The sequence below is a fragment of the Heterodontus francisci genome, chromosome 35 (assembly GCF_036365525.1).
Source record: "Heterodontus francisci isolate sHetFra1 chromosome 35, sHetFra1.hap1, whole genome shotgun sequence".
Taxonomy (NCBI): Eukaryota; Metazoa; Chordata; class Chondrichthyes; order Heterodontiformes; family Heterodontidae; genus Heterodontus; species Heterodontus francisci.
Window position 1 is genome coordinate 17,865,139 of NC_090405.1, and position 27,446 is coordinate 17,892,584.

General features: G+C 43.4%; 3 non-coding genes across 3 annotated transcripts; 1 reads left to right on the forward strand and 2 right to left on the reverse strand.

Moving 5' to 3' along the window:
• Positions 1 to 1,629: 1,629 nt before the first annotated feature.
• trnaw-cca (transfer RNA tryptophan (anticodon CCA)) lies at positions 1,630 to 1,701 on the reverse strand. The gene has a single exon. It is a non-coding gene; the product is annotated as a tRNA-Trp (tRNA).
• A 9,144-nt stretch (positions 1,702 to 10,845) lies between these two features.
• trnar-ucu (transfer RNA arginine (anticodon UCU)) lies at positions 10,846 to 10,936 on the reverse strand. The gene is given in 2 exon segments: positions 10,846 to 10,881; positions 10,900 to 10,936. It is a non-coding gene; the product is annotated as a tRNA-Arg (tRNA).
• Positions 10,937 to 21,903: 10,967 nt separating this feature from the next.
• Positions 21,904 to 21,976, forward strand: trnaf-gaa (transfer RNA phenylalanine (anticodon GAA)). Its single transcript has one exon. It is a non-coding gene; the product is annotated as a tRNA-Phe (tRNA).
• The last annotated feature ends 5,470 nt before the right edge of the window (positions 21,977 to 27,446 follow it).

Genomic DNA, 27,446 nt, shown 5'->3' on the forward strand with positions numbered 1-27,446 from the left:
AGGGGAACTTGCAGGTGGTGGTATCCCCTGCATTTGCTGCCCTTGCCCTTCTCGGTGGTAAAGGTCGCTGGGTTTGGAAGGTGCTGTCTAAGGAGTCTTGGTGCATTGCTGCAGTGCATCTTGTAGACGGTACACACTGCTGCCACTGTGTGCCGATGGTGGAGGGAGAGAATGTTTGTAGATGGGGTGCCAATCAAGTGGGCTGCTTTGTCCTGGACGGTGTTGAGATTCTTGAGTTGGAATTGCACCCATCCAGGCAAGTGGAGAGTATTCCATCACACTCTTGACTTGTGAATTGCAGATGGTGGACAGGCTTTGGGGAGTCAGGAGTCATGGATGAGTGAGAGGAATATATCACACTCTGGGGCTTTTGTAAGAGGATTTATTGATAAACCTGGGATTTGAGAGGAAGCTGCTTCATGGTTTACAGAACAACTTCAGCCCCTGGGGTGGAGCCAACAGCTGCACTGTAATTACTCACCTCAGGATTCCAAGCCTCTGACCTGCTCTTCTAGTCACGTTATATGTATGGCTACCCATGGTAACCTCCATGATGTTGATGGTGGGGGATTCAGTGATTGTAATGGTATTGAATGTCAAGGGGAGATAGTTAGATTCTCTCTTGTTGGAGATGGTCATTGCCTGGCACTTGTGTGGTGCGAATGTTACTTGCCACTTATCATCCCAAGCCTGTGAGACTGAAATAGCTCAGTTGGGAGTGTGTTAGACTGAAGATATCTGGTTCAATCTGGGGTTTTGGCAGTTCTCCTTTATTCTGCATCGCCCTTTGGTTTTGACTCTTGAGCTGCACAATTTACACTGAAATTATTTACCCAACTCTGAAGGTTGGATTGGAATAGAGAGATATCAAGGATGGGAAATATTTACATTGTCTGCTTTAGCTTATTCTCTATCTCCCTGTGTCCTTTTCCCCAGTTTTTGAATCTTTCGGGGCCGGGTGAACATTTGATTTGCTGCATATGTCCCAAACTGAAGCCTTTTCCACATCTCTGGGCGGTCAGACTTGCTCTGTCTGTTTTTGCTGCTCGTGACCATTAACGAGAACAGGCCACGAGTTCAACGTTTATCAGCAAACGGAAGATAATTGGAAAGAATTCTGTGTTACTCCAGACCAGTGACAAAGATACAATGGATGTTATTCAAAATAAATTCCCTTTGACATTTGATGTAAACTTGTTTGCATCTAAAAGTTGGATTTTAAGTGTTACAAAAATGTGTCAAATTAATGACTGACCATGTGACAGTGCACATGGGGATCAAATCCACAGCCTTGTTGTTATCAACACTGCGTCCTAACCAACTGAACTAAGCGGCCTATAGACAGAGCCAGGTATGGGTTTGAGCCGCACGCTGTGCGGTTTGTGTTTTATTTCTCACACTGGGTGACAGAGCAATTGTACAAACAATGGACACATCACATCCCTGAAACATTGTTCTGATATAAAACAGTGTGAAATAAGAACTGAGCATGGAAATGGAACGGAACCGGAAATCAGGACTTTAATCTATTAAAGTTGATCTTGAAATTCTACCATGCACGAACATTCCAAGAGAACGAACTCTCTTCTGATATAAAATACAGGAACTTGAACTGCTGTAAAATATAAGTGAGCTTGACATGATTTGAACACACAACCTTCCGATCTGGAGTCAGACGCGCTACCGTTGCGCCACAAGCTCACAGATAAAGCAAAGTCTTCCATTCCTGGCAGATTTACTTCTTGTTTAGATTCAGTGATAGAAATTAATTCAATCCTGATCTGACCTCCGCTCTGTAAAGGCCTGCCACCCGACCTGAACCCGACGGGACCCAACGACCTGTGTCGGGTCCGGGTCGTGTCGGGTCGCTCTTCCGGGACTGGCTTTCGGGCTCGGGTCAGGTCGGGCCAGGTTTGGGTCGGGCTGGGTCCAGGTCGGGCTGAGTCCGTGTCGGACACACACAGTAAGTATTACATTTAACTCTGCTGGGAAGTTGAGTTTAATAAGTGTCAAAAGTTGAAAAGCCAACCTAAGCTGGGAGTCCGGGTCATCAAGGAGGGAAACTCTGAGTCTGCTCAGTGAGCAAGTGAGCATCTCTATGACGTCATTACGCTCATGCTGCAGCTTCCTGTAGATTCGGAATCGGGAGGTAGATAAAGTGAACATTCTGGTGGTCGGGTAAGGCTCGGGTTAGTTTGGGCGTGGGAATAAATGGAGATACTCGGGCTGGGTCGGGCTCGGGTCCAATGTGGTTCTGTCGGGTTCGGGTCGGGTATTTTTTCCTGACCTGAGCAGGCCTTTACCGCTCTGTCAGTTCAGTGCCTTATTTAAACTATTACTTGGAGTTCTGTTTTACAGGGTCTCGGCTGTTTAAGTGTTTCCCAGACCCACTACTCTGATTAATCAGACATTTTGCTGCTAACTGCTGCTGCTACAATTGAAATGTAAAAAAGAATTTCCAGTGACCTGCAACCAATGGACAAATACATTTCAGAAAGATAAAGCTCATTCACCAATCCACAAATGTGTTTTTCTGCTTATATTTATAAACAACTCCTTCTCTCCACTATGAGAACTATACAATCACTACAGTTATTTGAAAGTTAGTATAAGATGTTCCAGTTCATCAATTTTAAAACTGCAGCAGGTATTTTCCAGAAAACTTCTCTGTTGGAACCTCAGTCCCATTTAGATTGAAAGTGGACAATTAATGTATTCACTTGTTCATTGCGGACAGGTGTCTGACTTCGAATAAATCTCATTAACTTTCAATGAGGTGGCAGTATTTCTGTGCTCCCATTTTACACAGTCTGTCCTGTTCATGCACCATGTTTTTATTCTCTTCTCCCATTCTCCCCAGGATACAGATTACAAGCATCATCAATCTAGCTGTTGAAAAGCATTGGAAGATTCTGGTCACACAGGTATTGAAACATTCATTTTCTGCCATTTTCCAAGTTGCTTGCTTTAAACACAGTACGATGTGTTATCATCATGAAAAGAGATTCTCTTCAATATCCAATACAAACTGAATTACAAACCTGACAGACAAACACAGGAGAACAAGTGACTAGTGAACACAAACCTCATGGTGCTCATTTTCAGATTTATTGCAGTCATCCGACAAAACAAGTGAAAGAATATTCCAGTGAAATGATTTGGAAAGTAGGGGTGACTTTTGTTGGTGCCTTTCTTTGCTCTGTTGGTGAAACTTTCTTGAACCTGACTCCTGTTCATGTCTCTGTTTCCTCTATTGAATGAGGAAGGAGGTATTTGATCAGAAATCAACTGGATTGTGTACCTTTGAGAGGGGATTTCTGCACCGTCAGGGCTGGAAACAGGAGTGAGTGAAAGACAATGTGTGGAGTTTGATTTTGTCCAGAGGGAGAGCAAATCTAACAGGACTGTGAGATATTGGCCTGGATTTTACAGCCCCAATCGCGGTGAACTCTGAGACTTTCACTGCTATTGAGGGTCTGAACAGCACTGCAACTGCTGGTACATGCACACACTAACACCAGCATCTGGAAGTTGTGGTGGTGAGAAATGTGCTTAGAAGGAGCCTCTGATCATAATCGCACCAGCCCACTCTTTAAAGTGACAGGGACCTGCAGTTCAGCAATTTGGGCTCATTGCCCACAATGTACCCTGATTTTTACCTGGGTTGGATTAAAGCCGGTACCAACAGGCTCAGGGCTGCTCGGGAAGGACTTTTCTGTTGACACAACAGCTCCACTATTCCAGGAAGACACCGGCAGCAGCAGTGGTCAACCTTCAGAGGGAGTTCAGACATTTTAAATGTTGTATTTTATTTCTTAATTGTATGTAAGTTTTTAGCATGGCCTTGTCAGAGTTCTTAAATTTACATCTGACTTTTTATTAACAAGATTGAAGTGCTTTTAAAAGATCTCTAAATGTATATGACTTTTTATCAAGATTTACTTGGCTTCTTTGTAAAGACTCTTGAGCAAGATTGAAGTGACTTTTAAAAACTACATCTTATCCTTTAAAATCCTGCTTCCATGTAGATGACATTGTAAGATGACTTCAGAATAGCTTAGACTATCTTTCTAACAGGTACTGCAACAGCTTAAGACCTACTTTTCTGCAAAAGTTGGTGAATTACCTTCCGGGAGCGGAGAGGAGCGGAGCGGAGCAGACCTATATGGACCGATATGAGGAGAACGCCGAGAGCGGAGCCTATAAATCCAATCCGAGGATCGAGGCCCAGTCTCTTACCTTCCAGGAGTGGAGTGGAGATCTTCCAGTGTGCTGGAGTTTTGAAAAAAAAGAAGCCAACTGTGATGTCAGAGGAGAGCTGCAAGGTGATTGGTTGGTGAGTCACTGCTGTTCGTGTATTTAAATATCTTAAAGAAAAGGGCAAAGTTTTTTTACTTGAAAAAAAAACCTCTGCTGATAAGATGAGTACTTCTAAAGTGTTTTTTTTATTCAGTGTAGCTTATGAAGGACTTTAGATTGTAGTGGGTAGAACAAGGCCCCTAGTGTCATTAGTATTTTTTAATTAAGGGAGTAACTAATTAATCTAAGGGTAAGTCATGGCAGGAGAGCTCAGCCCCGTGATATGCTCCTCCTGCGCTATGTGGGGATTCAGGAACCCTCCCAGTCTCCATGACGACCATGTGTGCAGGAAGTGTATCCAGCTGCAGCTACTGGCTACTCGCATTATGGAGCTGGACCTGCGGGTGGTTTCACTGTGGAGCGTCCACGAAGCTGAGGGCGTCATGGATAGCATGTTTAGTGAGGTGGTCGCACCGCAGGTAATGGATGCACAGGCAGAAAAGGGATGGGTGACCACCAGATGGAATAGTAGGAGCAGGCAGGTAGTGCAGGAGTCCCCTGTGGCCATCCCCCTCTCAAACAGATACACCGCTTTGGTTACTGTTGGGGGGAAGACCTCCCAGGGGAAAAGAGCAACAGCGCGGTCCGTGGCACCACGGAGGGCTCTGCTGCACAGCAGGGGAGGAAAAGGGGTGGAAGAGCTATTGTGATAGGGGATTCTATCATAAGGGGTGCAGATAGGCGTTTCTGTGGCCGCAAACGAGACTCCAGGATGGTATGTTGCCTCCCTAATACTAGGGTCAAGGATGTTTCGGAGCAGCTGCCGGAAATTCTGAAAGGGGAGGGTGTGCAGCCAGAGATCGTGGTCCATATTGGTACGAACGACATAGGCAGGAAGAGAGATGAGGTTCTGCAAAGTGAATATAGGGAGTTAGGCAGAAGGTTAAAGAGCAGGACCTCTAGGGTTGTAATCTCAGGATTACTCCCTGTGACACGTGCTAGTGCGGGTAGGAATAGGAGGATTAGGCAAATGAATGCATTGCTGAAGACTGGCGAAGGCGGGAGGGCTTCAAGTACTTGGATCATTGGGATCTCTTCTGGTGCAGAGGTGACCTGTACAAGAGGGACGGGTTGCATCTGAACTGGAAGGGGACCAATATCCTTGTTGGGAGATTTTATAGTAATACACGGGGGGGTTTAAACTAGTCTTGCAGCGGGGGTGGGACCCAAAGTAGTAGTCTCTCCGATGAGATAGTTGAGGCAAATGGAGAGGTTAAAGCAAGCAAGTCCAGTAGGCAGGCCAGGCAGGGGCAGGACAGGGAGCGTGGAAGGTCTGGTGGGCTAAACTGCATTTACTTTAATGCAAGTATCCTTACAGGTAAGGCAGATAACTCAGAGCATGGATCGGTACATGGGATTGTGGTATTGTAGCTATTACGGAAACGTGGTTGAGGGATGGGCAGGACTGGCAGCTCAATGTTCCGCGGTACCGATCCTTCCGGCGTGACAGAGGTGGAGGTAAGAGAGGAGGGGGAGTTGCACTATTGATTAGGGAGGACATCACGGCAGTACTTAGAGAGGATATCCCGGGGTGAATGTCCAGTGAGGCCATACTGGTAGAACTTAGAAATAATAAAAGGGTGATCCCTTTGATGGGATTATACTATAGGCCCCCCAATAGTCAGAGGGAAGTGGAGGAGCATATATGTAGGGAAATCACAGATAGGTATAGGAATTATAGGGTTGTAATAGTAGGTGATTTTAACTTCCCTAATATTGACTGGGACTGCCTTAGTGCTGAGGGATCAGATGGGGAAGAATTTGTTAAGTGAGTCCAGGATAGTTTTCTGAAGCAGTACGTGGATGGCCCGACTAGAGAAGGGGCTACACTCGATCTCCTCTTAGGAAATGAGAATGGGCAGGTGGTTGATATGGCAGTGGAGGAGCACTTTGGGACCAGTGACCATAACTCTATTAGCTTCAAGATAGTTATGAAAACGAATAGGACTGGTCCTCAGGTTGAAGTCCTAAATTGGGGGAAGGCTAATTTCCATGGCATCAGACAGGAACTCTCAAAAGTTGAATGGGAGAGGCTGTTTACAGGTAAAGGGACGTCTGGCAAGTGGGAGGCTTTTAAAAGTGAGATAGGAAGAGTTCAGGGCCAGCATGTTCCTGTTAGATGGAAGGGCAAGGCTGGCAAATTTAGGGAACCTTGGTTGACGAGGGATATTGAGGGTCTGGTCAGGACAAAGAAGGAGGCATACGTCAGGTATAGGCAGCTGGGATCGAGCGAGTCCCTCGAGAAGTATAGGGGATAGAGGAGTATACTTAAGAAGGAAATTAGGAGGGCGAAAAGGGGCCATGAGATTTCCCTGGCAGATAAGATAAAGGAGAATCCTAAAAGATTCTATAAGTGTATTAAGAGTAAAAGGGTAGCTAGGGAGAGAGTAGGTCCCCTTAAGGATCAGTGTGGCAATCTATGTGTGAAGCCACGCGAAATGGGCGAGGTCTTAAATGAATATTTCTCGTCTGTATTTACCGTGGAGAAGGTCATGGAAGCTAGTGAGTTCAAGGGAGGGAACAGCGATATCCTGCAGCATATCAACATTACAAAGGAGGAGGTGTTGGAGGTTTTGAAGCGCATTAAGGTGGATAAATCCCCAAGGCCTGATCAGATGTATCCTAGGATGCTATGGGAAGCAAGGGAGGAGATTGCTGGGGCGCTGGCAGAGATTTTTGTATCATCGTTAGCCACGGGTGAGGTACCGGAAGACTGGAGGATAGCTAATTTGTTAATTAATAAATTAAATAACAAATCATGTCGCCTCTTTCTCTTCTAAACTCTGGCGGAGACAAGCCTAGCTTGTCCAATCTTTCCTCGTAAGACAGCCCACCCATTCCATGTATTAGTCTCGTAAACTTTCTCTGTGCTACCTCCAATGCATTTACATCCTTCCGCAAATAAGGAGACCAGTACAGTACTCAGTACTGCAGAAGAGGTCTCACCAATGTCCTGTATAGCTGAAGCATAACCTCCCTACTATTGTATTCAATTCCCATGGTGATAAATGATAACATTCTATTAGCTTTCCTAATTACGTGCTGGACCTGCATACTAACCTTTTGCAATTCATGCCCTCGGACACCCAGATCCCTCTGCATCTCAGAGCTCTGCAATCTCTCACCATTTAGATAATATGCTTTTTTATTCTTCCTGCCATAGTGGACAATTTCCGACTTTCCCACATTATACTCCATTTGCCAGGTCTTTGCCCAATCACTTAACCTATCTATATCCCTTTGTAGCCCCCTTATGTCCTCTTCACAACCTACTTTCCTACCTATCTTTGTGATCAGCAAATTTAGCAACAATACCTTCGGTCCCTTCATCTAAGTAATTTATATAAATTGTAAAATGTTGAGGCCCCAGCACAGATCCCTGTGGCACACCACTCGTTACTTCTTGCCAACCAGAAAATGACCCATTTATGCTGACTCTCTGTTTCCTGTCAGCTAGCCAATCTTCTATCCATGCCAATATGTTACCCCCGACACCATGAGCTTTTATTTTCTGCAATAATCTTTGATATGGCACCTTATCCTTCTGGAAATCGAAATACAATACATCCACTGGTTCCCCTTTATCCACAGCACATGTAACTCCCTCAAAGAACTTCAATAAATTGGTTAAACATGATTTCCCTTTCAAAAAACCATGATGACTCTGCCTGATTACCTTAATTTTTTCTAAATGCCCTGCTATAACATCCTCTGTAATAGCTCCAAACATTTTCCCTCAGACAAATGTTAAGCTAACTGGCCTGTCGTTTCCTGCTTTCTGTCTCCCTCCCTTTTTGAATAAATGAGTTACATTCACTCTTTTCCAATCTAACGGAACCTTCTCGAATCTAGGGAATTTTGGAATATTAAAACCAGCGCATCAACTATCTCACTAGCCAATTCAGGACCTGGCGACTTGTCAACCCGCAGCTCCAACAATTTGTTTAGTACCACTTCCCTGGTGATTGTAATTTTCTTGAGTTCCTCCATCCCTTCAATTTCCTGATATACGGCTAATACTGGGATGTTATTTGTATACTCAATAGTGAAGACCGATGCAAAGTATCTGTTCAATTCATCTGCCATCTCTTAATTATCCATTATTAATTCCCCAGACACACTTTCTATTGGACCAACAGTCACTTTGTTAACTCTTTTCTTTTTAAAATATCTATCGAAACTCTTACTAGTTGTCTTGAAATTTCTTGCGAGCTTTCTCTCATACTCTAATTTTACCTTCCTTATCAATCTTTTAGTCATTCTTTGCTGTTTTTTTTATATTCTGTCCAATCTTCTGACCTGCCTCCCACCTTTGCACAATTATAGGCTTTTTCTTTAAGTTTGATAGTATCTTTAACTGTTTTCGTGAACCATGGATGGTGAGTCCCACCTTTGGAACTTTTCTTTCTCGTTGAAATGTATCTATTCTGTGTATTCTGAAATATCCCCTTAAATGTCTGCCACTGCATCTCTATTGACTTATCCCTTAACCTAATTTGCCAGTTCACTTTAGCTAGCTCTGCTTTCATGCCCTTATAATTGCCCTTATTTAAATTTAAAATACTAGTCTGGGACCCACTCTCCTCTCCCTCAAACTGAATGTAAAATTCAATCATATTATAATCGCTACTACCTAGGGGCACCTTAACTATGAGGTCATTAATTAATCCTATCTCGTTGCACAATGCCAGGTCTAGTATAGCCTGCTCTCTGGTTGGCTCCAGAATGTATTGTTCCAAGAAATTATCCCCAAAACATTCTATGTATTCCTCATCTAGGCTACCTCTGCCCATCTGAATTTTCCAATCTATATGGAGATTAAAATCCCCCATAATTATCACAGTACCTTTCTGACAAGCTGCCATTATTTCTTCCTTTATATCCCATCCGACAGTGTGGTTAATGTTAGGTGGCTTGTACACCACTCCCACAAGTGACTTCTTGCCTTTATGATTTCTCATTTGTACTCAAACTGCTTCTGCATCCTGATCTCCAGAACTCAGGTCATCCCTCTCTATTACGCTAATACCATCATTAATTAACAGAGCTACCCCGCCACCTTTTCCTAGCTTCCTGTCCTTCCAAAATGCCATGTCACCTCCAATATTCACATCCCAATCTATGTCGCCCTGCAGCCATGTCTCTGTAATGACTATCAGATCGTACTTATTTATTCTATTTGTGCTCCCAGTTCATCTGTTTTGTTTCAAATGCTCCATGCATTCAGATACAGAGCATTTAGTTTTGTCCTTTTATTATTTTTGTCACCTCTAGCCTTATCTGTCGATTTACTCTTAGATTTGTACATTCTGTCCCTTCCTGTCACAGTCTGTTTATCATTTCCCATATTTATACCTTTCTCTCTTGCCTTGTCTCTCCTCCTTGATTCACCATATCTTCCCAAATTTGATCCCTTGCCCCCACTATTCAGTTTAAAACCGTCTCTACTTCCCTCGTTATGTGGCTCGCTAGAACACCGGCACCAGCACGGTTCAGGTGTAGACCGTCCCAACGGTACAGCCACCTCTTTCCCCAGTACTGGTGCCAATGCCCCACGAAGCAGAACCCACTACTACCACACCAGTCTTTCAGCCGCACATTACTTTCCCTAATCTTATTTGTCCTATGCCAATTTGCACATGGCTCAGGTAATAATCCAGAGATGATTAACTTTGAGGTTCTGCTTCTTAATTTGGTGCCTAGTTCCTCATACTGACTTTGCAGAACCTCTATCCTTGTCCTGCCTATGTCTTTGGTACCGACATGGACCACGACGACTGGATCCTCCCCCTCCCATTGTATGTTTCGCTCCAGCCCTGAGCAGATGTCCTGAATCCTGGCACCGGCAGGCAACACAGCCGTCTGGACTCTTGCTTTTGCTGCAGAGAACAGAGTCAATCCACCTTACTATACTGTCCCCTACTACCACTACATTCCTTTTTTCTCCCTCTTTGAGCCGCAAACACTTACTGCAGACGTGTTTGCCCTGGATCACACTGGCATCCAGGAACTCCCACATGCTGCAGCTGTGACACATCACCTGTCCTGTCATCCTTATCGTGTTTCAATTAACTACTTAAATATTTTATTCAATTATTCATTTTATTGCATATTTTATTAAACATACCACTAGTTTGTTTACTATTTTAAACGTTAGGACTAAAATGGATCTTAATCACTTACCAGATGCGCATCAAGCAGGTCGGTTCTTCCAAACCAATCAACTACCTGCTTGCCTGTGATGTCACAGCTTACCAGATCCTCACCAAACAGCTCCTTCCACTGCACCGAAGAAAGAATCAAATCCTGTATCCTCACCCCAGCGGCTCTCTGTTTCCCTGCTCTCACTCTCCATTGTGATGTCACTCCTCGATTTTTTTTCCCCTGCTCTGCTCCTCTCTCTCTCGCTCTGTCTCCGAGTCTGTGCTTTTGGTGCATTTCTTCATTTGTTGTTCCGTTGTGCTTCTCTGTTTCTGGTCCAAAACCTGACTTTGGTGGGACTTGAACCCACAACCTTTGAATATCGTCTTAATCATTATTTAGAAGCCCAACACGCTATCCATTGCGCCACAGAGCCTCACACATTTTTATTAACATCACTAAGGCCTTTGATCTTGTCAGCAGAGACGGCCTCTTCAAACTGCGATGGAACATAGGCTGCCCTCCTGACCTCTTGGGCATCATCTCTTCTTTCCACAAGAACATGCACAGTTCCATCAGTTACAATGGAGCAACATCAGACGCTTTCAAGATCAGCAGTGGGGTAAAGCAGGGCTGCGCGCTGGCGCCAACTCTCTTAGGAACAGAGGAACACAGGAGTAAGCTATTCAGCCCGTCGAGCCTGCTCTGTCATTCAATTCGATCATGGCTGATCACCTACCTCAAAGCCCCTTTCCCATGCTATCCCCATATCCCTTGATGTCATGAGTATCAAGATTTCTATCAATTTCTGTCTTGAACATGCTCAATGATTGAGCTGCCACAGCCCTCTGGGGCACAGTATTCCAATGATTCACCACCGTCTGAGTGAAGAAATTCCACCCATCTCAGTTTTAAATGGCCTACTCCTTATTCTGAGACGATGTCCTTTGGTTTTAGACTCACCAACCAGGGCAAACATCCTGTCTACATCCACACTGTCACGCCCTGTAAGAATTTTGTCAGTTTCAATCAGATCACCTCTCATTCTTCGAAACTTTAAGGAATACAGGCCCAGTTTCCTCATAAGACAATCCCACCATCCCAGGGATTAGTCTGGTGACATAAAAACAAGAAATGCTGGAACCACTCAGCAGGTCTGGCAGCATCTGTGAAAAGAGAAGCAGAGTTAACGTTTCAGGTCAGTGACCCATCTTCGGAACTGACATATATTAGAAAAGTCACAGGTTATAAGCAAGTGGGGTGGGGGTGGGGCAAGAGATAACAAAGGAGAAGGTGTAGATTGGACAAGGCCACATAGCTGACCAAAAGGTCATGCAGCAAAGGCAAACAATATGTTAATGGTGTGTTGAAAGACAAAGCATTAGTACAGATTAGGTGTTAATGGACTGAATATTGAACAGCAGGAAGTACAAACCTGAAAAAAAACAGTAGGTAAGCAAACTGAACAAACTGAGATGAAATGAAATAAATGCAAAAAAAAGATTAGTCTGTTGACCCTCTGTTTCACCCCCTCTATGGCAAGTGTATCCTTCATAAGATGAGGAGACTAAACTGTACACAATACTCCAGTGCGGATTCACCAAGGCTCTATACAATTGCAGCAAGACATCTTTACTCCTGTACTCATGACCCCTCGTGTGGGTACAACATACCATTTGCCTTCCTAATTGATTGCTGCACCTGCACAAGAGCTTTTAGTGTCTCAGGAACAAGGACACCCAGGTCCCTTTGGACATCGACACTTCCCAACCTCTCACCATTTAAGAAATACTCTGTCTTTCTGTTTATTCTACCAAAGTGAATAACTTCACACTTATTCACATTATATTCCATGTTCTTGCCCATTCACTTAGCCTCTCCAGGTCCCCTGGAAGCCTCTCTGCATCCTCCTCACAACTCACACTTCACCGAGCTTTGTGTCATCTGCAAACTTGTAAATATTACATTTAATCCCCACATCCAAATCATTTATATAGGTTGTTAACAGCTGTGGCTCCAACACTGATCCTTGCAGTACCCCAATAGTAACAGCCTGCCATCCTGAGAAGGACCCGTTATTCCTGCTCTCTGTTTTCGGTCTGTTAACCAATTCTCAATCCATATCAGTATATTATCCCCAAGCCTATGTGCTCTAATTTTGTTTACTCACCTCCTGTGTGGGACCTTACCAAAGGAAAATACAAATACCACACATCCACTGGTTCTCCTTTATCTGTTCTATAGGTAACATCCTCAAAACTCTCAACAGGTTTTTCAAACCTGTTTTCCTTTTCATAAATCTATGTTGACTCTGCCCAATCATGTCATCATTTTCGAACTGTCTAGTTATCACATCCTTTATAATTGGCATATTCTTCTCCATGCTGCTATTGTACACTTTCAATTACTCAGATATAGGTGTTCACCTGCACATCAGAGCTGACGACAAGCTGTTCAACTTGGCAAGACTGTGCGCCAAGACCAAAGTGGGTAAATTCCTAGTCTGTGAGTTGCTATTTGCTGATGATGCTGTGCTGACATCCCAAAATGAAGTTCAGTAACAGCAGCTTGTAGATCGGTTCTCCCTGGCCTGCAAAGAGATTGGACTGACAATCAGCATCAGGAAGATGAAAGTTACGGGCCAGGACGTAGAGACTCCACTTTCCATCAACATCGACAACCTCACTTTGGAGGTTGTCAACAGCTTCACATACCTTCAATCAACAATCACCAGCAATCTGGCCCTTGATGCTGAAATCAGCACCAGGATTGCCAATGCTGCAGCTGTCATGTCAAAGTTGAGAAGACAAGTGTGAAACGACAGCAAACTGACCGAAAATACAAAGCTCCACGTGTACCAGGCTTGTGTTCTCAGCACCCTCCTTTATAGTAGAGAAGCATCAACAACTTATACAAGCCAAAAAAAGCGGCTGAACAGCTTCCACCTCCACTGCCTCAGATGGATACTGGGCATCTCCTGGCAGGACAGAGTGCCGAATGCGGAAGTACACCAGCGTGCAGGGATCCGCAGCATGTTTGCCCTCTTGAGTCAGCGGTGACTCTGTTGACTGGGCCAAATGGATGACGGTCACATTGCCAAATACATGCTCTGTGGTGAGCTTGCTATCAGCATGAGATCAACAGGTCAGGGAAAAAAATCAAGTCCTTTGGAGAGGTTTGAGTTAATTCAGGAGAGTGGGCATGGATTTATCAATGGGAGTTCATGCTTGACGAATCTAACTGCATTTGTTGATAAACTATCTGAGAATACTGATGAAGGGAATGCAGTGGATGTTGTTTATATGGATGTTACGAAAGCATTTTATAAAGTACCACATAAAAGGGTGGTTAACAAAATTGGGGTTCATGGATTAGGAGGGTCAGTGTCCATTTGGATAGTAAATTGTTTTAAAGACTGAAAACAGCGAGTCATATTAAATGGTTCTTGGTCAGACCGGAGGATAGTCGACAGTGGTGTTCCCCAAGGGTCAGTGCCAGAACCACTGCTTTTTTTGCTAAAGGTAAGTGACTTGGATCTTGGAATACAGAGTAGAATCTCAAAATATGCCGATGACACCAAACTTGGAGGAGTGGCAAACAGTGAGGATGATATGAACTGCCTGCAACAGGACAGTGATAGGCTAGCAGAATGGGCAGACAGGTGGCAGATGGAATTTAATAGTGACAAGTGTGAGGTGATGTATTTTGGCATAAGGAATAGGGAGAGGCAATATATACTTAATGGCACAGTTATAAAGAGTGTGCTGGAATAGAGGGACTTGGGGTTCATGTGCACCGATCTTTGAAGGTGGCAAGACATATTGCGAGAGTGGTTAGCAAAGCATATGGGATCTTGGGCTTTATAAATAGAGGCATTGAGTACAAAAGCAGGGAAGTTATGCTGAACCATTATAAAACTCTGGTTAGGCCCCAATTGGAGTGTTGCTTCCAGTTCTGCTCAGCAGACTTTAGAAAGAATGTGAGGGTCCTTGAGAGGATGCAGAGGCGATTTACCAGAATGGATCCAGGGATGGGAGATTTTAGTTACAAGGTTAGGTTGGAAAAGCTAGGATTATTCTGCCTATATCAAAGGAGATTGAGTGGAGAATTGATAGAGGTGTATAACACCTCTAGAGAACAGGCCATCCTAGACTGGGTATTGAGTAATGAGAAAGGATTAGTTAACAATCTTGTTGTGTGGGATCCCTTGGGGAAGTGCGCCCATAATATGATAAAATTCTTCATGAAGATGGAGAGTGAGAGAGTTGATTCCGAGACTCGGGTCCTGAATCTAAACAAAGGAAACTATGAAGGTATGAGGCGGGAGTTGGCGATGATAGATTGGGGAACGTTACTTAAAGGGTTGACAGTGGATAGGCAATGGCTAGCATTTCAAGAGCGCATGGATGAATTACAACAATTGTTCATTCCTGTCTGTGCAAAAGTAAAACAGGAAGGGTGGCTCAACTGTGGCTTACAAAAGAAATTAAGGAAAGTATTAGATCCAAGGAGGAGAAATATAAAATGGTCAGAACAAGCAGCAAACCTGAAGATTGTGAGCAGTTTGGAATTTAGCAGAGGAGGACAAAAGGATTGATTAAGAAGGGGGAAATAGAGTATGAGAGTAAGCTAGCAGAGAACATAAAAACTAACTGTAAAAGCTTCTATAGATATGTGAAGAGAAAAAGATTAGTGAAGACAAATGTGGGCCCCTTACAGTCAGAAACGGGGGAATTTATAATGGGGAACAAAGAAATGGCAGACCAATTAAATACATACTTTGGTTCTGTCTTCACAAAGGAGGATACAAATTACCTCCCAGAAATGTTGGGGAACATAGGGTCTAATGAGAAGGAGGAACTGTATGAAATCTGTATTAGTAGGGAATGTTTGGGAAATTGATGGGATTGAAGGCCGATAAATCCCCAAGGCCTGATAATCTACATCCCAGAGTACTTACGGAGGTGGCCCTTGAAATAGCAGATGCATTTCTGGTCTTTTTTCAAAATTCTATCGACTCTGGAACAGTTCAAATGGATTGGACGGTAGTTAATGTAACTCCACTATTTAAAAAAAGAGGCAGAAAGAAAACAGCGAATTATATACCGGTTAGCCTGACATCAGTCGTGGGGAAAATGCTGGAGTCCATTATAAAAGATGTAATAGCGGAGTGCAATAATAACTCGTCTCCACTCCGAGTATTTCTAAATCCCACACATTCACTATAATGTGAACAATTATTTCCTGTTGTGTCTCTCTCAGATTTGTAAACTTCACTGTATTGGAGTGAGGTGACATCTAATGGCGGGAAGCAAGAACTGCAATCAAGCAGCAGAAACTCCACAGTCTGTCAGGGTTAAAGAAACATTGCAATGTGAGGATACAGCGAAGTGGTTTGATTGGGTAGATGGAGACATGATTCCACTTGTGGTGGTGTCTGAAGCAAAGGCCAGAAATACAAAATTGTCATTAATAAAAGAAATGAGGAATTCATGAAAAATGTAGTAACGTAGTGAATGGTTAGAATGTGAATAGAATAGAAAGTGAGATTGGATGGACAGAAGCAGTCTGAAAGGATGGCTGAAACAAAAGGTGAGTGCCCTGAAACGTTAACTGTGTTTCTCTCAGCACAGATGCTGCCAGAGCTGCTGAACATTTCCAGCACTTTCTGTTTTTATTTCAGCATTTGCAGGATGTTGCTTTGATCTGAAAAAAAAATGGATGATTGGCTGGGGGGTTCCAGTGAAATTCCACAGCAGCTAATAAAGCCTGACCTGTCAGTGACTCGTTGGTCTAGGGGTATGATTCTTGCGTTGGGAGTATGGTTAATTAACGTGCAAGAGATCCTGGGTCCAAGTCCTGGATGAGCCCTGGTCTGCTGGCATTTTTAGATTAAGGTTATCTATTGGTTTCAGCCTTGCAGAAGGTGGAATTGACTTCCATACGGAGCTGGCTTGAGGACCAGACAACTGGATTCAAAGAGCTTGTCGACAAAATTGTAATTAACTAAATGTACAGATAGCCAAGTGGGAATATAAAGTTGTTGCTGTAATTGTGACCTAACTCCAAAAACAACAGGACTGGGTTCTGGACTGGAATGGAATGGAATTCTTCAGTGTTTCTGTTGTTTGGCTTGCATTGACTCATCGATTTTCTTGTTTTTCACTTTGTCGATGCCTTTGAATAATTGTGGATCCTTCTTCAGGGTGTCTTCTTTCACCAGGTAGTTCTGACCTCTGATGATGTTGATTGTAATCAGCTTCAATTCGCTGATAGTTTTGGAAGTGAGCAGATTTCCTTTGCTTGAGTCTACAACATGGAACTCAGTCTGACATGTGGACCCATGGGAGGATTTGAATGCCACCCCTGCGTTGGAGTTGCATCCATCCAATAAGAGACCGAGTAGAAGTGACAGTTCTGTCAGTCGAATATGAGACTTTTAATGGCAGGGTTGTGAGTTTGAGTGCCATTCTGTTTTCCCTTTTGTAAGGCTTCATGAGCAGAGAGTACAGGGAGTGTTTGAAATGAGCAAGTCTCGCTTTGATTCAGGACTCTTACCTCTCAGCAGCATCTCACTATGAAAGATTGAATTTGATCTCATTTCATTCTCAGCTCGGGGTCTGTGCGGCTCAGTGGCACTTCTGGCTGTCTCCCGCTTCACAATCCATCAGTACTGAGAAAGCAATGGGGAATATTACTCACATGTTGTGTTCTTTAATTTTTTGGAAAACTTGAATGTATGTATTTTCTTCCAAAACAAGGACACCAAACCACTGTTAATGTGGGGCTGAAATAGCTCAGTTGGGAGAGCGTTAGACTGAAGGTCCCTGGTTCAATCCCGGGTTTCAGCAATTTTGCTTCCTTATGCGTCCCTTGCCTTGGTTCTGATTTTCCGGTTGCACAATTTACTTTGAAATTATTTACCAAGCACCAGTGGATTGAATTTGAGAAACAACACAGAGTCATTTACAGCACAGAAGGTGGTCGTTTGGCCTATCACGTCCATGCTGGCTCTCCCCGGAGCAATCTAGTCAGTTCCACTCACCAGCTCGGTCCCTTTCCTCCTGCAAGTTTCTTTCCTTCAAGTATCCATCTAATTTCCTTTTCAAATCATTGATTGTCTCTGCTTCCACCACACTCGTGGGCCAAGACATTACTACCCACAGCATAAAAAATTCCACCTCATCAAGGATGGGAAATACTTATATCTTCTATATTTGCTTATTCTCTATTTCTATGAGAATAGACTGACAGTCAACATGAAAGGGAACCCAAAAATCTTCGAGCAGCATGTAAATCATAAGTGGGTAGTAAGAGGTTGAGTCGGGCCTATGAGGGACAAAAAGGATAATATAAGCTTAGAGGTGCAGGGCAATGTTAATCTACTTAATGAGTACTTTGTATCAGTGATCACTAAGGAAGTGGAATTTGACAAAATATCAGTCGAAGTGAAGAAAGTAGAGACAATGGAGAGAGTACAAATTAGGAGAGGGAGGTACTAAAAAGGCTGGCTGTGCTCAGGGAAGATAAATCACCTGGTCCGGATGGCTCACATCCCAGGTTGCGAAAGGAAATGCGGATGCAGATAACGGAAGGGCTTGCTATAATCTTCCAATCTTCCCTGGATACGGGGGAGGTGCCAGAGGATTAAACAGTGGCAAATGCGACACCCTTATTCAAGAAAGGGTGTAAGGAAAGTCCGGGTAACTACAGGCTAGTTAGATTAACAGCAGCGGTGGGTAAGGTTTTAGAAAGAATAATCAGGGTAAAAAATCAACAGTCACTTGGAGAGGTTCGAGTTAATTAAGGAGAGTGAGCATGGATTTATAAATGGGAGTTCATGCTTGACTAATCTAACTGCATTTTTTGATGAACTAACAGAGCAGGTTGATGAAGGGAATGCAGTGGATGTTGTTTATATGGATTTTAAGGAAGTGTTTGACAAGGTACCACATAAAAGGGCGGTTAACAAAATTGAGGTTCGTGGCATAGGAGGGTCAGTGTCCAATTGGATAGAAAATTGGTTTAAGGACAGAAAACAGCGAGTCTTATTAAATGGTTCTTTGTCAGACTGGAGGATAGTCGACAGTGGTGTTCCCCAAGGGTCAGTGCTAGAACCACTGCTTTTTTTGCTCAAGGTAAGTGACTTGGATCTTGGAATACAGAGTAGAATCTCAAAATATGCCGATGACACCAAACCTGGAGGAGCGGCAAACAGTGAGGATGATATGAACTGCCTGCAACAGGACAGTGATAGGCTAGCAGAATGGGCAGACAGGTGGCAGATGGAATTTAATAGTGACAAGTGTGAGGTGATGTATTTTGGCATAAGGAATAGGGAGAGGCAATATATACTTAATGGCACAGTTCTAAAGAGTGGACTGGAATAGAGGGACTTGGGGTTCATGTGCATCAATCTTTGAAGGAGGCAAGTCATATTGCGAGAGTGGTTCGCAAAGCATATGGGATTTTGGGCTTTATAAGTAGAGGCATTGAGTACAAAAGCAGGGAAGTTATGCTGAACCATTATAAAACTCTGGTTAGGCCCCAATTGGAGTGTTGCTTCCAGTTCTGCTCAGCAGACTTTAGAAAGAATGTGAGGGTCCTTGAGAGGACACAGAGGCGATTTACCAGAATGGATCCAGGGATGGGGGATTTTAGCTACAAGGTTAGGTTGGAAAAGCTAGGATTATTCTGCCTTTCTCAAAGGAGATTGAGTGGAGAATTGATAGAGGTGTATAACACCTCTAGAGAACAGGCCATCCTGGACTGGGTATTGTGTAATGAGAAAGGATTAGTTAACAATCTTGTTGTGTGGGGTCCCTTGGGGAAGTGCGCCCATAATATGATAAAATTCTTCATGAAGATGGAGAGTGAGAGAGTTGATTCCGAGACTCGGGTCCTGAATCTAAACAAAGAAAACTATGAAGGTATGAGGCGGGAGTTGGCTATGATAGATTGGGGAACGTTACTTAAAGGGTTGACAGTGGATAGGCAATGGCTAGCATTTAAAGAGCGCATGGATGAATTACAACAATTGTTCATTCCTGTCTGTGCAAAAGTAAAACAGGAAGGGTGGCTCAACTGTGGCTTACAAAAGAAATTAAGGAAAGTATTAGATCCAAGGAGGAGAAATATAAAATGGCCAGAACAAGCAGCAAACCTGAAGATTGTGAGCAGTTTGGAATTTAGCAGAGGAGGACAAAAGGATTGATTAAGAAGGGGGAAATAGAGTATGAGAGTAAGCTAGCAGAGAACATAAAAACTGACTGTAAAAGCTTCTATAGATATGTATAGAGAAAAAGATTAGTGAAGACAAATGTGGGCCCCTTACAGTCAGAAACGGGGGAATTTATAATGGGGAACAAAGAAATGGCAGACCAATTAAATACATACTTTGGATCTGTCTTCACAAAGGAGGATACAAATTATCTCCCAGAAATGTTGGGGAACATAGGGTCTAGTGAGAAGGAGGAACTGTATGAAATCAGTATTAGTAGGTAATGTTTGGGACATTGATGGGATTGAAGGCCGATAAATCCCCAGGGCCTGATAATCTACATCCCAGAGTACTTAAGGAAGTGGCCCTTGAAATAGCAGATGCATTTCTGGTCTTTTTTCAAAATTCTATCGACTCTGGAACAGTTCCAATGGATTGGACGGTAGTTAATGTAACTCCACTATTTAAAAAAAGAGGCAGAAAGAAAACAGCGAATTACATACCGGTTAGCCTGACATCAGTCGTGGGGAAAATGCTGGAGTCCATTATAAAAGATGTAATAGCAGAGTGCAATAATAACTCGTCTCCACTCCTAGTATTTCTAAATCCCACACATTCACTATAATGTGAACAATTATTTCCTGTTGTGTCTCTCTCAGATTTGTAAACTTCACTGTATTGGAGTGAGGTGACATCTACTGGCGGGAAGCAAGAACTGCAATTAAGCAGCAGAAACTCCACAGTCTGTCAGGGTTAAAGAAACATTGCAATGTGACGATACAGCGAAGTGGTTTGATTGGGTAGATGGAGACATGATTCCACTTGTGGTGGTGTCTGAAGCAAAGGCCAGAAATACAAAATTGTCATTAATAAAAGAAATGAGGAATTCATGAAAAATGTAGTAACGTAGTGAATGGTTAGAATGTGGATAGAATAGAAAGTGAGATTGGATGGACAGAAGCAGTCTGAAAGGATGGCTGAAACAAAAGGTGAGTGCCCTGAAACGTTAACTGTGTTTCTCTCAGCACAGATGCTGCCAGAGCTGCTGAACATTTCCAGCACTTTCTGTTTTTATTTCAGCATTTGCAGGATGTTGCTTTGATCTGAAAAAAAATGGATGATTGGCTGGGGGGTTCCAGTGAAATTCCACAGCAGCTAATAAAGCCTGACCTGTCAGTGGCTCGTTGGTCTAGGGGTATGATTCTTGCTTTGGGAGTATGGTTAATTAACATGCGAGAGATCCCGGGTTCAAGTCCCGGATGAGTCCTGGTCTGCTGGCATTTTTAGATTAAGGTTATCTATTGGTTTCAGCCTTGCAGAAGGTGGAATTGACTTCCATACGGAGCTGGCTTGAGGACCAGACAATTGGATTCAAAGAGCTTGTCGACAAAATTGTAATTAACGAAATGTACAGATAGCCAAGTGGGAATATAAAGTTGTTGCTGTCATTGTGACCTGACTCCAAAAACAACAGGACTGGGTTCTGGACTGGAATGGAATGGAATTCTTCAGTGTTTCTGTTGTTTTGCTTGCATTGACTCATCGATTTTCTTGTTTTTCACTTTGTCGATGCCTTTGAATAATTGTGGATCCTTCTTCAGGGTGTCTTCTTTCACCAGGTAGTTCTGACCTCTGATGATGTTGATTGTAATCAGCTTCAATTCGCTGATAGTTTTGGAAGTGAGCAGATTTCCTTTGCTTGAGTCTACAACATGGAACTCAGTCTGACATGTGGACCCATGGGAGGATTTGAATGCCACCCCTGCGTTGGAGTTGCATCCATCCAATAAGAGACCGAGTAGAAGTGACAGTTCTGTCAGTCGAATATGAGACTTTTAATGGCAGGGTTGTGAGTTTGAGTGCCATTCTGTTTTTCCCTTTTGTAAGGCCTCATGAGCAGAGAGTACAGGGAGTGTTTGAAATGAGCAAGTCTCGCTTTGATTCAGGACTCTTACCTCTCAGCAGCATCTCACTATGAAAGATTGAATTTGATCTCATTTCATTCTCAGCTCGGGGTCTGTGCGGCTCAGTGGCACTTCTGGCTGTCTCCCGCTTCACAATCCATCAGTACTGAGAAAGCAATGGGGAATATTACTCACATGTTGTGTTCTTTAATTTTTTGGAAAACTTGAATGTATGTATTTTCTTCCAAAACAAGGACACCAAACCACTGTTAATGTGGGGCTGAAATAGCTCAGTTGGGAGAGCGTTAGATTGAAGATCTAAAGGTCCCTGGTTCAATCCCGGGTTTCAGCAATTTTGCTTCCTTATGCGTCTCTTGCCTTGGTTCTGATTTTCCGGTTGCACAATTTACTTTGAAATTATTTACCAAGCACCAGTGGATTGAATTTGAGAAACAACACAGAGTCATTTACAGCACAGAAGGTGGTCGTTTGGCCTATCACGTCCATGCTGGCTCTCCCCGGAGCAATCTAGTCAGTTCCACTCACCAGCTCGGTCCCTTTCCTCCTGCAAGTTTCTTTCCTTCAAGTATCCATCTAATTTCCTTTTCAAATCATTGATTGTCTCTGCTTCCACCACACTCGTGGGCCAAGACATTACCACCCACAACATAAAAAATTCCACCTCATCAAGGATGGGAAATACTTACATCTTCTATATTTGCGTATTCTCTATTTCTATGAGAATAGACTGACAGTCAACATGAAAGGAAACCCAAAAATCTTCGAGCAGCATGTAAATGATAAGTGGGTAGTAAGAGGTTGAGTCGGGCCTATTAGGGACAAAAAGGATAATATAAGCTTAGAGGTGCAGGGCAATGTTAATCTACTTAATGAGTACTTTGCATCAGTGATCACTGAGGAAGTGGAATTTGACAAAATATCAGTCGAAGTGAAGAGAGTAGAGACAATGGAGAGAGTACAAATTAGGAGAGGGAGGTACTAAAAAGGCTGGCTGTGCTTAGGGAAGATAAATCACCTGGTCTGGATGCCTGGCATCCCAGGTTGCGAAAGGAAATGCGGATGCAGATAATGGAAGAGTTTGCCATAATCTTCCAATCTTCCCTGGATACGGGGGAGGTGCCAGGAGTAAACAGTGGCAAATGCGACACCCTTATTCAAGAAAGGGTGTAAGGACAGTCCGGCTAACTACAGGCTAGTTAGATTAACAGCAGCGGTGGGTAAGGTTTTAGAAAGAATAATCAGGGTAAAAAATCAACAGTCACTTGGAGAGGTTCGAGTTAATTAAGGAGAGTGAGCATGGATTTTTAAATGGGAGTTCATGCTTGACTAATCTAACTGCATTTTTTGATGAACTAACAGAGCAGCTTGATGAAGGGAATGCAGTGGATGTTGTTTATATGGATTTTAAGGAAGCGTTTGACAAGGTACCACATAAAAGGGAGGTTTACAAAATTGAGGTTCGTGGTATAGGAGGGTCAGTGTCCAATTGGATAGAAAATTGGTTTAAGGACAGAAAACAGAGAGTCTTATGAAATGATTCTTTGTCAGACTGGAAGATAGTCGACAGTGGTGTTTCCCAAGGGTCAGTGCTGGAACCACTGCTTTTTTTGCTAAAGATAAATGACTTGGATCTTGGAATATTGAGTAGAATCTCAAAATATCCCGATGACAACAAACGTGGAGGAGTGGCAAACAGTGAGGATGATATGAACTGCCTGCAACAGGACAATGATAGGCGAGCAGAATGGGCAGACAGGTGGCAGATGGAATTTAATAGTGACAAGTATGAGGTGATGTATTTTGGCATAAGGAATAGGGAGAGGCAATATATACTTAATGGCACAGTTCTAAAGAGTGTGCTGGAATAGAGGGACTTGGGGTTCATGTGCATCAATCTTTGAAGGTGGCAAGACATATTGCGAGAGTGGTTAGCAAAGCATATGGGATCTTGGGCTTTATAAATAGAGGCATTGAGTACAAAGCAGGGAAGTTATGCTGAACCATTATAAAGCTCTGGTTAGGCCCCAATTGGAGTGTTGCTTCCAGTTTTGCTTACCACACTTAAGAAAGAATGTGAGCGTCCTTGAGAGGATGCAGAGGAAATTCACCAGAATGGATCCAGGGATGGAGGATTTTAGTTACAAGGTTAGGTTGGAAAAGCTAGGGTTGTTCTACCTGCATCAAAGGAGAGTGAGGGGAGAATTGATAGATGTGTTTTCGGCTATGACAGTTTTAAATAAGTTGGCAAGGAAACATTGTTCCCGTTAACTATTGGTACAAGGACTAGGGGACACAGATTGAAGGTTTTGGACAGGAGGTACAGGGGGAATGTGCGGAAGAACTTTCTTACACTGATTGGTGATGATCTGTAACTCGCTGCCCACGAGGGCGGTGGAAATGGAGATAATCGAGGATTACAAAAGGAATTTGAATGGGCACTTGAAGGAAATAATTTTACAGGGCTATGGGGATCGAGCAGACAAGTAATAACTCGTCTCCACTCCTAGTATTTCTAAATCCCACACATTCACTATAATGTGAACAATTATTTCCTGTTGTGTCTCTCTCCGATTTGTAAACTTCACTGTATTGGAGTGAAGTGACATTTACTGGCAAGAAACAAGAACTGCCGTGATGAGATCAGCCATGATTGTATTGAATGGCAGAGCAGGCACGAGTGGCTGAATTGCCGACTCCGGCTCCTCGTTCTTATGTTCATAGAATCATACAGCACAGATGGAGGCCATTCGGCCCCATTGTGCCTCTGCTGACTCTCTAACAAAAAGATGCAATTAGTCCAACCCCCTGCCTATTTCCCCATAATCCTGGAGAATTTCACTTTGAAATATTTGTCCAATTCCCTTATGAAAGTTATAATTGAATCTGTTTCCACCACCCTGTCAGACAATTCATTCCAAATCCGAATCAGTTACTGGGTAAAAAGATCCTTCCTCACCTCCCCTTGACATTTTTGGCCAATTATTTTAAATCTGTGTCCTCTGGTTACTGACCCCCCAGGACAGTGGAAACAGTTTCTCCCTCTCTACCCTATGAAAATCCTTCATGATTCTGAACATCTCTATTAAATCTTCCCTTAACCTTCTCTACTCTGAAGAGAACAATCCCAGCTTCACCAGCCTGTCCAGAGAACTGACACCCCTCATCTCTGGGATCATTCTAGCAAATCTCCTCTGAACTGTCTCAGAAGCTTTGATGTCCTTTCTAAAGCCTGGTGCCCAGAACTGGACACATTACTCGAGCTGAGATCGAGCCAGCGACGCCCACATCCCACGAACGAATTAAAAAAACGCTCCCTAACCAGTCCCCAATTCTTAAGCATTTATAGACGCTCCCTGCCCAGTCCCCAAATCTTATTCATTTAGAAATGCTTCCTGCCCAGTCTCCAACTCTTATTCAATTATAGACACTCCCTGCCCAGTCCCCAGTTCTTATCCATTTACAGACGCTCCCTGACCAGTACCCAAATTTTATTCATTTAGAGACGCTCCCTGCCCAGTCCCCCAATTCTTATCCATTTGCAGACGCTCCCTGCCCAGTCCCCAATTCTTATCCATTTACAGACGCTCCCTGACCAGTACCCAAATTTTATTCATTTAGAGACGCTCCCTGCCCAGTCCCCCAATTCTTGTCCATTTGCAGACGCTCCCTGCCCAGTCCCCAATTCCTGTCCATTTACAGACGCTCCCTGACCAGGACCCAAATTTTATTCATTTAGAGACGCTCCCTGCCCAGTCCCCAATTCTTATCCATTTGTGGACGCCGTTTCGGGAAGCCTCACCGGGAAAAGCTTCACCACCGCCATCCGCAGGGATACAGATGGGATTGTTCCATCTTATTGTGGCCCTGAGGCCCTGCTCCAGCTGTGTGAGCCCGCAAAGTCTTCTCGCACTTTGTGAATAGCCCGCTCCAACTCCGAACCCGCAGCTCCAGCTCCTGACAAAGCTCTCTACCGCGCCTGCGCGCCCCGCTCCTGTCACAGATAGGGCGGATTCTAGGCCGCTGAGCATTCTGGGTACCACACCTGTCATTAATGCTATTCTTTCAGCTGAAAGGTTTTATTACGTACATTTCATGACCTGGTATCGTCGTGAGTGTTTTCTCTTGCACCTGTCAATGCCTGGGAGGATAGAGTCAGCTTCACTTTGTAGCCATGAGTTTCTTGTGTGAGAAAGTGATGTTTAACTCAGTATATTTCAGTTTTTGGTCTGTGACTGTGGGTATTATTCAGTACCTGTTTGTTTCTGCTATTGCTCTGTGTGTTTCACCACATATCTTTCAGCAACTTGTATGTGAGCATCAGCTTTTGTCTATATCTATCAGTTTCTGAGAAGTGAGAAAGGGTTTGATTCTATCCCTATCAGTTTCTGTTACATGCATGTGTCTTTAATCTGCACCTCCTCTGAGTGTGTCTTCGTCTCTGTACTTGTAGGTGAATATGTGTTTTGCTTTGTATCTTTCAGTCTTTGAAGTGTGAGCCTGGGTTTGTACCTAATTTCCTTTGTACCTTGCAGTTGGGATATGAAAGAAAGATTTTTACACGTTACCTGCCAACTGCTGCTACGTGACTGTGGGTTTCACACTGTATCTGTCAATTTCTTGTCTGGTAATGCGAAGTTTACAGTGTACCTGTCAGTTTCTAGTCCAGGACTGATTGGTTTTACTCTGTCCCTAGCATTCGCTGGTATGTTAGTGTGGGGTTTACATTGTACCTGTCATTTTCTTGTATGTGAGTGTTGATTTCACTCTGAAAAGAATCATAGATCATAGAATAGTTACAGAACAAAAGGAAGCCATTCAGCTCATTGTGCTTGTGCTGCTTCTGTGCACGAGCAACTCAGCTCATGCCACAGACTCATGTATTCCATGAAAACATGCAATTTTTCCACTTCAGATAATTATTTTATACCATTTTGAAAGCCATGGTTGAATCAGCCTCCATCACACTCTCAAGCAGTGCATATCATATCTTAACCACTCGCTGTGCAAAAGAAGTTTTTCCTCATGTTGCCTTTGGTTCTTTTGCCATTCACCTTAAATCGGTGTCCTCAGGTTACAGAGCCGTGAATAATATTCCCCATTGCTTTCTCAGCACTGATGGATTGTGAAGCAGGAGACAGCCAGAAGTCCCACTGAGCCGCACTGACCCCGAGCTGGGAATGAAATGAGATGAAGTTCAATCTTTCACAGCGAGATGCTGCAGAGAGATGAGTCCCGAATCAAAGTGAGACTTTCTCATACTTTTGTTGAATTTCATTTCAAACACTCCTTGTACTCTCTGCTAATGAAGCCTTAAAAAAGGGAAAAACAAAATGGCACTCAAACTCACCACCCTGAAATTAAAAGTTTAATGTTTGACTGACTGAACTGTCACTTCTACTCGGTCTCTTATTGGATGGATGCAACTGTATTCTCCAACGCAGGGGTGGCATTCAAATCCTCCCATGGGTCCACATGTCAGACTGAGTTCCATGTTGTAGACTCAAGCAAAGGAAATCTGCTCACTTCCAAAACTATCAGTGAGTTGAAGCTCATTACGATCATCATCATCAGAGGTCAGAACGACCTGGTGAAAGAAGACAATCTGAAGAAGGATCCACAATTATTCAAAGGCATCGACAAAGTGAAAAACAAGAAAATCGATGAGTCAATGCAAGCCAAACAGCAGAAACACTGAAGAATTCCATTCCATTCCAGTCCAGAACCCAGTCCTGTTGTTTTTGGAGTCAGGTCACAATTACTGCAACAACTTTATATTCTCACTTGGCTATCTGTACATTTAG